The following is a 14,492-nucleotide window of genomic DNA, read 5'->3' on the forward strand; positions in this document are numbered from 1 at the left end:
CAACACACTTCCCCTGCCCAGCCCAGAGCCCAGCCAGCTGCCACAGAGGTCAGGCACAAATCCACCCCCTTCTGGCATCTCAATCACTCCCTGTGTGGCATCATGGGTGCCAGAGAGAGCCAAGAAACAAACCAGTGATGAGGGACCCACAGGGTAGGAGCAAGGCCCCTCCAGCATCCCATCCCACCCAGCATCACCCCTCCTCCTGCAGTCCCAGCAACACCTCTGAGGGTGCCCCCATGGGACCACCTGAACCTGTCCCCCTGGCTGCTCCTCCAGCCAAGCAGAACCTGGAGGTCCCTGGGGCTGCTCTGCCCCAAGCAGGTGCCTTGTGACTCAGGGAGCTACTGTCCCCAAGGCAGTGACACGGAAGGGAGCAAGAGCCCCTGCACCTCTCTGTACCTCTGCCAGCAACCCTCAGAGCTATAGGGACACAGTCCTATGTGTCCTCCCAGAGCTATAGGGACACAGCTGTAGGGGCTGTAAAGTCACTGCTCCAGAACCCATCAGGACCCACAGAACCCATCAGAACCCAGAACCTATCAGGACCCACGTCCTTGCAGAGGAGGCACTCATCCCACAGAGCTCAGGGATGCATCACTGACCCAAAACAGCTCCATGTGCTTCCAGCACCGCCCCAGGCAGAGCTGTTGCTGGCACTGGGGCAGCAAAGGGCAGCACCATTCCTGCTCCTGCCCACTCTGGATGAAGCCTGAAGCCCCTCAAGTGTCTAAAGCCACTCACGGAGAAGTCACGAGTGCTGAAGGGCTGAGTGCTCTGGAGAGGGCAGGGCCCTGGCAGGAACAGTGAAACTTCCTGTGATTCTCACAAGTGAAAGCAAAAGCAGCTCCTGCACACCAGGGGTGAGGGTGACCTGTGAGGGGGGTGGCACCACGGCTGTGAGATGGAGTTTGTCAGGAGTGCTCAGGGACCAGGACGGGGAAGAGTACACAGCAAACCATTGCCTTGAAAGCAGAGGGAAAAGAGAGGGAGGGCTGCAGCGTGGCAGCTTCTGGCAGAGACAGAGTGAGGGGCAGGACAAGGGGACCACAACTGAGTCCCCATCCAGGCCAAGCAGCACAGACTGAGCCTGCTGAGCCTCCAGGGCCAAGGGCAGGTCTGGCTGAGCTCTGCTGAGGGCCTGCCATCCTTGCACTGGAGAGCAGCTTTCCTCTGGGGCTCAATTTAGGGAAATCTGTGATTCAGGGCAGAAAACATCACGATGTCACTGTGAATCCTGGGGATGGCAGCAAACCCTTCCCACAACAGCCCTAGAACAGGCTCAAGGAGGTTTACACACCAGCTCTGCACCCATTGCCCAGGGCAGACCCTTCCCTTCCCACTGCAGCACAGCCCCACACTGCTCAGCACAGCGCCACACTGCTCACACTGCACAGCCCCACACTGCTCAGCACAGCCCCACACTGCTCAGCATTGCACAGCCCCACACTGCTCAGCACTGCACAGCCCCACACTGCTCACACTGCACAGCCCCACACTGCCCAGCACAGCCCCACACTGCTCAGCACAGCCCCACACTGCTCACTGGCAGGGGATGATCCTTTGCCATCAACACACCACAGGCATCACCATGGCCACAGGCAGCCCAGTGACGCTCATGCTGTAAACTGGTCTAGGGGCTGGGACCAGATGAGCTTTAGGGTCCCTTCCAACCCAAATGAGTCTGGGATTCTGTGCTGGACACGAGCTCCAGGTGGGACAAACAAGCAAATCAGGAGGACGAGGCATTCACAGGATTTCAGAGCAGATTTTAGTTGCCGATCACTGCATTAAAACTTACTCAGCCCAATCCTACAGCAGCCATACAAGCTGCTTTCATGGTGGGGGAGTGGGGGTACATCTGTTTTGACAGTAAAGCAAGAAGCAAATCTTTCTGCAGATTTGGAGGAAGAAGTTGACTTAATGAAAGCAAAGCAAGACCCCAGGAAATGTAAAGGAGCAGGGCAGCCCCAGGAGGATGGCTGCTGGGCTGTGAACCCAGCCAAGATCCTTCACAGGAGCCTCCAACAGTTTAAGTATACTGGATGTATACTGGCTGTTTAACTTATTAAAGGCTTATCTCTCTTATTAAAATCAAAACCACTGGCTTTCTGAATTTTAATTGAATTCCTATTTCCAGCCAACACAATGTATCACAAGTGAGAAGGGGAAAAAACCAAAACTCACCACTTAGGTAATGAGACGTATCTTTAACCAACTGCTAACTTAACCAGGTGCCAAAATGGCAAGTGTTCCAGAAAGGCCCCACCAGCAGCCCCTCCAGAGGGAGGACAAATGTACAGGTCTGCTCTGCAGACAGAGCTTCTGAGCCTCTCCCTGATAACATAAATAAATATTAATTAATAATAGGCAGTTACATGCAGTGCTCACTTGCACACCAACATCGAGCCCTGAAGAGCAGAGCTGATGTCTCCCAGGGCTGGACCTTTCCCCCAGACGGAGCAGATTCCTATCACAATGATCCCAGCTTTTCCTAAAAAACATCATTTTTTCAGCCTGCTTTGCAGCAGAGAGATGCAGCCACTTGAGGTGTGAAGCTTCACCCTGAGACAGATTTTTATGCCAGCAACACAAAAAATGTGGCAGTTTGTAATGAGGATTAACCCAGGCTCCTTCCCAACAGCTGTAGGCACCACTCAGGGGAATACAAACTGGGTTTAAATGGTTGCACAGCCCTGGGCTTGTTGTTGAACAGCAAAACTTGTGTTCACAGCTTGACTCAATTTGAAAGCCAGCCTCGTGACGGCTCATGTTTTTTCCTGAATCTTCAGCTTCTGGAACTCTGTGATGATGGAAAATCCGGGGCTGGGGAAAAGGCGACTGTTTCAGACGCAAGATTTTTCCTGCTGGCTACAGGCAGAAAATCTGACAGCTCCCAGACCCAAAGCCTCAGCAAAAGCATCAAACAACACGTGGAGTCCTTCTTGATGAATATTACAAGTTAACCACTTGTTAATTTTTCTGATATTTTAACAATATTGTTATATTCTCCAAGCTCATCTGAGTTCCCAGGAATTACTTTTTCCCCTGCTCTTGTGATCCAAACCAGTAACCCCACGAAGCCATCTGCCAGGAAACTGAGCCAAAGCAGCAAAAAGTGATGTCTCAGCTCACCCAACAAATACTTTACAGAGGTTTAAAAGACAAACTGTAAGAGTATTTGTTTGGGGGGGAAGTGCTACACTGTTGTTTTTTTTTCCCCACACCGTTTTGCATCCTGCCAGAACCTTTTCTAACACCTGGCTACTCCACCATGCCAGAAAATTTGGCTTTTCTATTCCTTTCCCCCAAACCCTGCCTCTGAACACAAGCCAGGGCTCTCACATAAAGAGCTCCTTATGAGACCTAGCAACCCCAAACCACGACACGAGGCTGCAAGTGTCACTTTTTCATCAATTACCCAGGTATTATATTTTCAGCACGCTGACAGCTCCTGCAGAACAAGCCCTGATTTATGGTGCACGAGCAACTCAAACCAGGGGAGAGGTTTCCACTGAAGTCAGTGGGAAACTCTTTCCACCGGGTGTAACAGGAGCACAAGAAGGAGTTATTCCTCCCAGACTCCTCCCATGCCACAGTGAGACCGCTAAAAGGAGAACGAAGCTGATGCAATTCCAGTATACAACTGGGCAGACTGGTAAATCATGGGGTTGGCAGCAGCCACTCTGGCAATGTGTTACCCCACTGATTTGAGGCACAGGAAATGGCAAAACAACAATCTCCAGGAGAAGAGCAGAGAGGCCAGCAGAGACATCCCCCCAGGACCAAGAGCATCCTCACCCACAGCTCAGCTCCAGCACTTGAACCCTAAGAGAATTCCTCCACACTGAAACCCCCAGTGATCCAGCACAGACTGGCCAAGCATCCCTTGTGAGCAACAGCATCACAAACTGCAACAGCTGGTGAGGAGATAGCACAGGGTCCTTTGTCCACCAGGGCAGACCCCAGGAGGAAAAGATGTCCCCAAGACAAGATGTCCAGCTGTAGAGGATCTCATTTCTCTTCAGACCACCCTCAGAAAGGCAGGGGGAGGAAGAAGAGTCACAGCCAATCTCAGACACCAGCAGCCGTACAGCTCTGCCCACCCTCACCTTGCCACAGCACGATGTCTGCAGAATGCTCAGGAGATGCAAACTGCAACCCTGACCAAGCAGGTCCTGGTGCTGCTGGGGACAGACGTGGCCCTGGGAAGCCTGGGAAGGAAGACCTGCTCCCCAGGGTGCTGATGGGCACTGGGCTCTGGGATAGGAGCTCCAGGATCGCCTGTTTGCCCAAGGCAAGTGCTAGGGGCTGGCTGCTAACACTGCAAACAGGGGCACTTAGGGGACACCTGGAAGCCTCACCAGGTGCCTTCCCTCCACCTCATCCCAGTCAGGATGTTCCAGAGGTAACAGCAGAGGAACAATAATGCACATCACCAAAAAACATATGTCCCAGGCCATCACGCAGCTGTAACCAAAGCAAACGCAGCATTTCCCTGATGTGATGCCAGGAAAACATCCTCCACTGACTCAGTTCTTCAAAACAGATTCTTCTGACATGCCCCAAGCATTTATTCCCAGCCCTCCTCCTCCCATTGCTCTGTTCCCTACCCCCCCCCCCCCCCACCGTGGGCTCAATGGGGTGTGATTTCTGTCTGCTAATAAAGCATTTTCTGACCCCAGAAAGCACAGTGCTATCCCACACCATCATAATACTGGCAACAGAGGAGCAATGTCACACCTGAGCACCCCTGGGCTGTGCTCACACTGGTGCAATTCTGACTCCAGCTTCTCCAGCAAGGTTCAAGTGCATTCCAGGAGGCTCCAAATTTGGGGGTTAGAGGTTTACAGGGATCCTCCCCATTCCTTCCCACAAAGCAGCTCAAGGTCTCAGGGAATCAGTAGCAGTCTGCCACAGCAGCTCAGCTCTCAATTCACCTCTGCCTCCTGATCCACCCTCCTCGCTGTGACAAGCTCCCAAAGGGCTGTTTGCCCACAGTGTACTCCAGCCCCATGGGATTTAATCCAGCCACTTGCCTGAATTAGGGTTACTCACTCAAAGACTTCTTTTATCAGGTCCTTGGACTGGTGGAGCAGATGGGAAAACAACTCCCTGCCTCCCTGCCACCCTCCCAGCACCCTGATGCTGCTGAGCAGAGTGCCCCTCAGAGCTCTCCCAGGGTATGAGGAGTTTTGCTGGGTACACAGGAGAGAGGGGCAGCCCATCCAGGACCCTAAACCCTCCTGCTCCCCCGCCTCAGACACGATGCACAAAGGAGTTTGTCACCAAAACAAAGCAGCACTGGGCTGCAAATAGCTCCTAGAGAAGCACTCGTGCTCTCCCCCAGCCCTCAGCCCCCCAAAACTTGATGCTGGAGGAGCAGGAGAGGGTTGAGGAAGCTGCCAGGAATAACCCTCACCAATAACCCTAATCAATAACCCTCACCAGTAACCCTCACCCTGACATGGGGAGCGAGGCCACCAGACCCTGGCACTTCCCTGGGGGTCACACCTCTGGGTGGCATCTGTAGGAATGGATGTGGATGCAGGGTCTGGGACTGCAAGGACAACTTTACACCGTGCATGAACTGAGCAGGGGCTGGGGAACAGGGGGGTTAAAGTGATGGGGGGGTCAGTACCAGGGCATGGAGGGGCTAATCCTGAAGTTTGAAGGTCTGATCCTGAGGTTAGAGGGTATGATCCTATGGTTAGAGGGTCTGTCTGAGGGGTCGGAGGAGCTGCCTGAGGGTTTAGAGGGTCTCACCCAGGCTCTGGAGGGGCTGATCCTGAGGGTAGAGGATCTGTCCACGGGGTCAGGGGTCTGTCCCAGAGGCTGGAGGGTCAGATCCCGGGGCTGGAAGGTCTGTCCAAGCAGACAGAGGGTCTCTCTGAGGGGACGGAGGGTCTCTCCCAGCGGATGGAGAGCCAAAGGCCACCGCACATCCCTGGGACACACCGGCGGTGACACCGCTCTGCGGATCTCCCTCCGGGGGGCTGACACCGGAGTCACACTGCCCGGACAGTGTCCCCCAACCCCCGGGTTACCCGCGGTCCCCCCCCTCCCAACCGCCTTTGAACCCCCTCACCTCCCCGGGACATCGATCCCGTGTCAAACCTAATGCCCCTCCCGAACCCTACCCCCGGTACTCACCGCCGCGGGCCGGGCCGGGCCGGGCCGGGCCGTGCAGCTCCCGGGGGCCGCGGGCTCTGCCACCTCCTGACGGCCGCGCCCGCCGCCCGCCCCCCGCCATCACCGCCCCGAGGAGGGGGGTGCGGGGGGGTGGGCGGTGATGTCGGGCGCGGCCATGCTGGGCCGTCCCCTCAGCCCGGAGGGGTCCCCCGGCCCTTCCCGCCTCCGAGGGCCGGGACGGCGGAACAGAGGGCGGGATCCGCGGGGCCCCAACACTCCCGGGTCAGCGCTAGCAGCATCGAACGGAAAGCGGAACCGAGTTTTTAAGGCGGAAAAGCCCTTTCTGTGGAAACCCACCCAGAAAACCACCGCAGGAAGGGTCAGGGCCCGAAAGAGGAATTCAGGTGGGGTCTGCATCCCTCCTCCTGCCTCCGCTCCAGGCTTAAAATGTCACTTTGGGGGGAAGAGGCAGAGGCAGCCCCTGTTTCATGAGTGTCACTGCGCCTGTTTGCTCCAAAATGCGTTTTGCTGTAGAGAAATAAGATAAATCAGGTGCCTCGAATTGCCAGTGAGTGGGTGTGAGTCCACCTGTGCCTGATTAGGACAGGCCCCTATTGGGCATGAGCAAGGCCAGGGGGCCAATAAAGGTGGGACACACACCCACAGAAAAAACCTCAGCTCACTCTGGTGCGAGGCATGGAGAGGTCAGCAGCTCGTCGAGCCTCTGGAGCAAGAAAGGCTCTTCCCACTACACTTCTACCCTGGAAGCGCTGTGTGGTGGCTGGAGTCCTGGAAGAGACCAGCAGCTCGTCGAGCATCAGGAGCAAGAATGGCTCCTCCCGCTACATTTTGCCCCCATGCTTTCTCTCCGGCCCGAGTCACAGCCGGTCCGGTGCTGCCTGGACCCCAGGGGGAGCGGTGCTGCCATGGGGTGTCCGGCGGGGCCCGGGGTGGCTCCGGCTGCTCCCCAGCACACACCCCGGGCTCCTCACCCCCTCCAGCACTGTGTTTATCTGCAGCAGAGTCTTGCGAAAGGTTTGGTCCCAGGGGCCAAAACCCTTCCCGTGTGTGACAGCCGTACTGAGGAGCTCAGACACTGCCTTTGGATTCTGCAAGGCAGCTGGAGACAATAGGGGGGTGCGGGCAATCCGAAACGGAATAGTAACAGCTCTAAAAATGGACCATGTTAATTATCCATTCGGGAATCGGTTTGGTGTTCAGCCGTCTCACCCGGTCCCCAAAGGCCTCATGTCTTCCTGCGTACTAGAAGGTTCATTTTACCCCTCAAAACTTGACGAAACCTCCAGGTTTCCCCCGGAAACTTTCAGACACCATCACAAGCTGCCGTGTGGACATAAGCAGAGCAATGAAAATAAGCAGCAGGCTGGGGAAAGGCAGCCCACAAGTCCCTGTTAATCCCTGGAAGAAACAAACTAGGGACCAACTGCGCTGTTGCTTTTCATGCACAGCTCAACCCAAACCCCAGTTTTTTTAAAAAAACGCAACCCACACACTCAAAAGACCGCGCAGAACCTGGTTTTAGCCAAAATCACTGGTTACAGAGAAGCGCTTCCGATTTTTGGGGTTTTGCTGACACCTGGTGTTCTGTAAAAGGTGCTGTGATGCTGCAAGTCCCTTCCCAGGTTCTGCCGGGATCGCTGCTCTGCGCGGCTGGACAGACGTGGGTCTGGGAGCTGATCCTGCATGCGGGAGACAGCCTGGGAATCCAGGTGGGCATTGAGATTCCAGAGGCACTCTTTAACATCTCGAGTCAAGAGAAGTGCTGCAGCAGCAGTATTTGCAGCACGCCTTGTTTACTGCAAACCTCCTGGTATGGATGTATCAGCTTCCCAACTTCAGGAGTCAGGGGAATTGCAAGGGGCAATCTCAGGTCTCGTTTGTTTTTTAAAGAGTGCATTTCATTGCAAGGGAAAACAATCCACACCCAAGATGTCTCTCTACAATGTTTTCTTTACCCAAGGCAGACATTTAGAGTGAGCAACCAAGACCCAGGAAACGAAACTGACTTCAGCAGCCAAGCACTGATGAAAGCAGCATTTTTATTTATAGCATTAGGAGCATATTTTTACCCATCAAAAAAAAGAGGAAAAACAATAAGCAGGAACACGTTTCACAAAAGTAAAGGAGAAAAATGAATTCTCATGACATCTAAACAAATGCAGCTGCGGGAGTGAGTGGCATCAAGGAAATGATTCAGTGGAGCTGAACAAAGAACTGTTTGACAGTGGTAGTTTCTGTTTTTCCTCCTGGCTCATGGGCCTGTGGCAACAGCAAAAGGCTCTGGTTGCTACTGAAGATGACAAAATAGCTGTCACAAAGTATATTTAAAAGTCCAGTCCCACTACCTTCTGTCTTCAGTCTCTATTACTTATCACACACAGTCCTTTATCCTACTAAAATGAGGTTTCAATGCAGGAAAGAATGACTTTTCAGCTCAGAGCCTGGACCAAAACAGACTGCTACTGCAGACTCTGTCCAGCCTCCTGCATTTCCAAATGAAGTCCTGGGAGCCCAGGGCCTGAGAAAAGCCCTGGTGAGAAACTTTGAAAGCTGTGAAGAGCTAAAGGCACCAAAATAAACTGTCTGGTAACTAATGACACTGCCTTTTGGGTTCACCCAAAACCCTATCAGAAAAAAAGGACTTAAACCTCTATCTCCAACTCCCAAAGCTGGCATTTCCCATTAAACTATTCTCTGACACCCCCCCAGCTGCTTTAAACTGCCCGAATATCTCCATGCGATAAACCACACACAAGCTCCAAAACAACAAACAACATTAACAGTAACCCCCACCCTGCAACCAAGAACAACCCCACTCCTCAAGAATAAAACAGCGTCGCCCTGCCAAAATCCATACCAACAAAAAATATTTCCATCCCATCAACAGTTCCCACCCCAAACTTTCACCCTGCAATAGGACCCCCCATCACCATCCCTAAAACCAACACTAACACAAAGCCAAGCCCATAGCCCATCAATCCACCCAAGTTTCCGGAAACAGGTCCGCTGCCAAAGAGACAGAGTAAACAAAAACCACCAACGTCCCTCCCAAATAAACTATAAACAGCACTAACAATACAAAAGAAAGCCCAAGACTCATCAACCACCCACAACCGACAACAGAAGACAGCACCAGGCCAACAACCCCATAATAGGGGGACGGATTAGATGCGACCGCCAGCCCCCCTAACAGAGAACACAGACCCAAAAATAACATAAAGTGTATCATAATTTCTACTTGGCCTCCATCCAAGTCCTGTGGCTTGAAAAGCCACCGTTGTCCTCTTCAACTACAGAACCAACTTCATATACTCCTCCTCCCCCCATATATGGGGACTCTTCTACAACTTTGACTTACTCACTATGTAAAGCTTGCATTACATATTCTTATCCTCGTTTCATTAATTCATATACCACTAAATAACTACCTTAACAGTACATAACCCATAACAATTATAATGGACATAATGCTTTAGACCCACTCTCTCACAGGTAATAACAAATTAATGCTCGATCCAACAGACAACAACCTTCCTCAGATGGGCACTATTCAGACTGGCATCTGCCAAACTAGATCTGAAAATACTGAATGAAAAGGAAAGCCACGTTTGGTGAAACTTTTCCTAAGTGCCAGTCTTTCAATCTCAGGTACTTGAGTATTTCATTGAATTATGGCCTGATAAGGAATTTCACTGCATTATCTTTTTGTTGTTGCTTTCCAATCCTTTTCAGAGTGTGCAAAATGTGTCCCACCTTTAAACACCAGTGTCAGGACTCACAGAGCCCAATGGTGGTCTTTAAAGTAGAGCAGTGGCTCCCCCAGGGAGGGCAGGCACCAGTTGCCCACATCTTCTGCCAGAAGGTTTGCTGGCCCAGCATTCCTATCTCATTCCAAGTGCCTGCCCTGCCCAAATCAGATCGCTTCCATCTCCCCAGTTTCTTCAGGCCCAACATCCATTGCCCAGTGACACACAGGCTTTAGGATTCAGGGGACTGCAAGGGACACCATGTGGTCAGTGTTTCAAGCTAACTGGCTTCACCTCACAGAAATCAGTGCAATCAAGTCTTCCAAAACCTCCACAAAAGTCTAGAGCATCCCATGTGAACACAGCCCGCTGCACACATCCCCTCACGCAGAATAATCACAGTCTTTTTCCAAATTGTTTTACCATCCCTTTAAAGCTTCTCAAAGGCAAGATGATATCAGCCTTTCCATGTTCTTGCAGGATAAATATTGATCATTTTGAGGCAATGATTTGAAATTTTTAAAAGTCCTGAAGTTCCTACTAAGAAACTGAGGCAATTCTGTATAAAAAGGAGCCTGCTGTGAAGCAAACAAAACCACATATTACAATTTTTTGCCTGCAAATCACAGGTATTTCACATACAATTTTATTTCACATACAATTCACTAAACCCATACCTTTTCAGTAAACTGAGCTGACTTATATAGCAAGTTTATGCTAGCTGGTAAATAATTTTCTAGTTGATATATTGCAGAACTTAAAAGCAACTTAAATCCTGCTATATAAGAAGTAGTACACCCTGTAAATCAGTTCACAGGCAATGGATAAAATAACCTATTAAAATACAAAAAGAAATTCCTTAATATAATTAATTCAAATTTTATTTCAAACAGAAAACAAGAAAGATTAAAATTGATTTTTGTTGACTTTGATTTGCCAACAAACACAAGCTATAAAGCACAGCTTTGGGGCCACCATTCCCTTCTAATGCAAACTACACTGAAACTCCTACACTTTCAGCAGCTTTTACTTTGCTTTGCTTTGCTCTGCTCTGCTTTGCTCTGCCTGCTGCTCTTTCAACTGCCCCTGCTGGGGTTCTAAAACCTTTACATCCCTTCACAAATCAAGGTGGTTTTCTCCACCTAAAAAGATGCAGATCTATACAGGGGGGTTTCCTGGCAGCTGTCTCTCTCATTCAGCACTGTTGTTACAGGAGTGTTAAAAGGAGTACAGGAGTACAGGAGGACTAACAAAAAGGCTGTGAAGACAGGGAACCTCTCTTGTGCAGAGGTTCTCAATCCAAGCCTGACCAAGGGGAAGAGACTTGAGGAGGAGGTAGAAAGTCATGCCAGGCACCAAGCTGAGCACACGCTTTGTAATCCCTGGGGAGGTGTCATTGAGGCCATAATTCCCTTGGAACTATTTTAAAACAACTGGGTAACAACAGTGAGGCTGAGTGTCAGACTGAGCCAGGCCTCCAGCACCATCCTGCTTGCTCTGAAATGTCTGTGCCCCAGCTTCACACACCACTGTGTGTGTCCTCCACTGGCGTCTCTAAAAGTGAGTGTCACCCCTTAGAGAGACATCTAGCAACTCTGCTCTGACGAGGATGTCAACCCTCTCTCTGATGCTATGCTTGGCTTTATTGCTACTACCGTTTTTCATAGGCTTAAGCCATTTTTACTCACTTGGTTTTCTTCAGCTTTTCCATTCTGGAAAACAGGTCCAGCACCTTCTTCTCTTCACCTCTAGATCCTGTATCCAACTGTCCTGCAAGCTGCACACAGATTTATTCTCACTGTTTGTTCTAGTCAAAAGAGAGCAGCATACATGAAAATATAGCCAGAATGGACTTATCATCTTAATATCTTTCAATCACTCACAAATTCATAATTTCATAAAGTCCTTCAGTATCCAAGTTATGCTGTTCAGATTAGAATTTCTCACATCTTTCTCTCCCTTCCCTTTCCCTTCTCCTAACACCAGGCTTGCCCTTCTCACCCCTTAGCCCTGCTCTTCACCCACCAGCTCATAGCATTCTACGGATTTATGTCAACTTCTCTGTATTTTTGCAGCTGGCCAGAACTTCCAACCAATCAAAGTCCATTAGACACCCTGCAAAATTCAAATGAGTCAAATCCAAGCCTGAGTTGATGACGAATGCCAAAGCTGACATGTCCAGAGGTGTCAGCCTGAAGTTTTTAAACTTGTACTTGAAATTCATCAGGCTTCTGATGTGCTGGGCTAATTTGATGTCTTGCATTTCAGAAGTGCAGTGTCAGAGCTCAAGGACCTTAGGCCCTGTCAGATGAGAGGCTGCCAGCTTTGTGAGAAACTGCAGGATTCCATCCTGCTTATGCTGCACCCAAGCTCCACCTGGTTCAGCTGGTCCTATATTCTTTTGATGACAAGCCTGAAAGATGTGAAAACTTCCCATTAATTTAATCTTTGCCTCATTTTTTAAGATTGCCTTTCACTTCAAGCCACTCAGGACAGTGACAAAGGAACTCCACTAGCTGGGGCAGGTCTTTGCCACAGCTGCTTCCAGGTCTAGATTACCATTTGGAAATGGAGGATAGAGGGATGAACCCAGGAAGGGTAGAGATGGGCGTGGAGCAAAAGATATTCACTGACACAGCCCTGCTGTCAAGCAGCTAGCATAGCCCTCGATGACCTGATCTGCTTTCCTACCCCCCAGCTCCAACCCAGCATTTCTTCTCTGCCTTACACTGCCCGTGTCACACAGCAAACCCCAGCCCAGCTGCTCCGTGGGGCAGGGACCACAGTGCCTGACACAGCCAGGGGACAGGAGGAGGCATCAGCCAGGGGGAGGCTCTGCTGGCATCTGTTTTGCTGCAGTGGCCACCTGACAAAAGAGAGGCCATCTCAGGCATCTTTCACATGCAGCAGGACCTCTGGGGAGGCATGAGACTCTAAGAGAAAGATATTTCCTTGTACAAACAGGCAGCAGTTCTTGCTGCTTGTTTTGTGGAAACAAGCAAGTCATTTCTTCTTTGGTGACATCACCTTCCATTTCCACTTCTTTTCCACAGCAAATCCAGGTACATACAGTCTCCTACCTGCACTGTTGTGTGGTCAGCCTCCTCTCAGGTGTCAAATGCAAAGCTGGTTTCTGCTCCATAACCTGATGATGAACTGAGCTGCTAGGGCAGCTATCAGCACACAGTGACACCCCAACACCATGCAGAGTCTCAGTGGGTGCAGATAACAGCAGCAGAACAGAATGTAGGCATGAAAGGGCACAGGCAATTACACAGGTCCCAGGTCTAGAAGCTCTGCTGCCTTTGATCCTGGGCTCAGCTGTGGAGCTTTTAATCTCTAGGCAGCAACCACAACTGAAACCAGCAGGCTGCTAACCCGCCACTGTCTGGGATGCAGCCCTTCAGTGCCTTTTGTGACCCTTGAACAAAATGAAAGTCACACCAGCTCAGAATTCCCCATAGCAACTCACCTGTGGTAAAAACAGTCAGATGAGCAAAAATACCCAAACAGAACAGCAAAAGAATGTCACCAATTCTAAACTCCATAGCTGGACGATAATTAAGCTGCAGTTTTGGGGGAGACCCCCAAAGAAATGGGACTTGGAGGCAAATACTCTCTGAACTCTGATTTGTTTGTGGCTAAAGCCGGTGCTTTAACCACAAAAAGCTGTGTGAACAATTTATTTATATGTGTTTGTCTGATTACTGTGATACACAGGGAAATATATATTTACCTTTTCCATCATACCTGAGAGAAAAAAGCAATCTGCACTTCCTTTAGACAAGCTTTCAGGAAGAATGTTGTACAATATAGTGAATGGTTTGAGGGAAAATCCCTGGTTTCCAGATAGAACTCTGTGCACAGAAATCTCCAGATCTAGCCAGATAGGGTGGCAACAAACATTCCAATATTTTTATTTTTTCATATGCCAGAGAAGCTACACTGGAAAAACAGATACAATCTGCAGTGGAGTCCCAGACAAGGCAAGGTGGCACCCAGCACTGATAGAAAATACATTTACCTATAAAACCAGAAAACAAAACCAAACCAAACAAGAGGTCCAGCAGCATTCCACATGTCTGGATGTGAAAGGAGAGCTCTGGATGAGCCTCTCCATGCAGGGGGCACTGGGGGCTCCGAGGGTGGCTGGAGAGGACGGTGGGTGCTGAGGAGCAGATGGGGAGGTGAGGGGCAGCACCCGTAGCTGCTCTGCCCTGGACCTGGGCCACCCACCATCTCACCTGGGCCTCCCACCATCTCACATCTCACCTGGGCCTCCCACCACCTCACCTGGACAACCCACCACCTCCCCTCCCTCTGCTGCTCCCTCCAGACCAGAAGCTGTCACAGCACCCTTACCTCAGCCCCTCTGTAGCTCACCTGGCAGTTCCTTGCCTCAAAAACCCCAAATCTCCTCTGGCTTCTCAAAGCTGGGATGTTGATAACAGTCAAGGGCCCCTCCAGCAACATTTCCAACCTCCTTAGGCCTGAACGTGGGGAATCAGAGAGCTCAGCCATGCACCCTCATGCCCCTCTCGAGGTGCCCAGCATGGAGCCTCCCACACCCCATGGCATTCACGCAGCCGGTGC

At 50.8% G+C, this 14,492-nt stretch overlaps 1 protein-coding gene across 4 annotated transcripts in view; it reads right to left on the minus strand.

Annotated features, from left to right (window-relative positions):
- The window catches only part of CPNE2 (copine 2), a 45,725-nt gene extending 39,463 nt beyond the window's left edge, over window positions 1-6,262 (minus strand). The window contains exon 1 of one of the 4 annotated variants that reach the window (XM_030457905.1): window positions 6,154-6,262. The gene's annotated coding sequence lies outside the window, so the exon portion shown is untranslated. The remainder of the gene's footprint in view (window positions 1-6,153) is intronic. The other 3 variants (XM_030457904.1, XM_030457902.1, XM_030457903.1) reach the window with 3 other exon arrangements.
- Window positions 6,263-14,492: the final 8,230 nt, after the last annotated feature.

This window comes from Calypte anna, chromosome 11 (genome assembly GCF_003957555.1).
Source record: "Calypte anna isolate BGI_N300 chromosome 11, bCalAnn1_v1.p, whole genome shotgun sequence".
In the NCBI taxonomy this organism is placed as follows: Eukaryota; Metazoa; Chordata; class Aves; order Apodiformes; family Trochilidae; genus Calypte; species Calypte anna.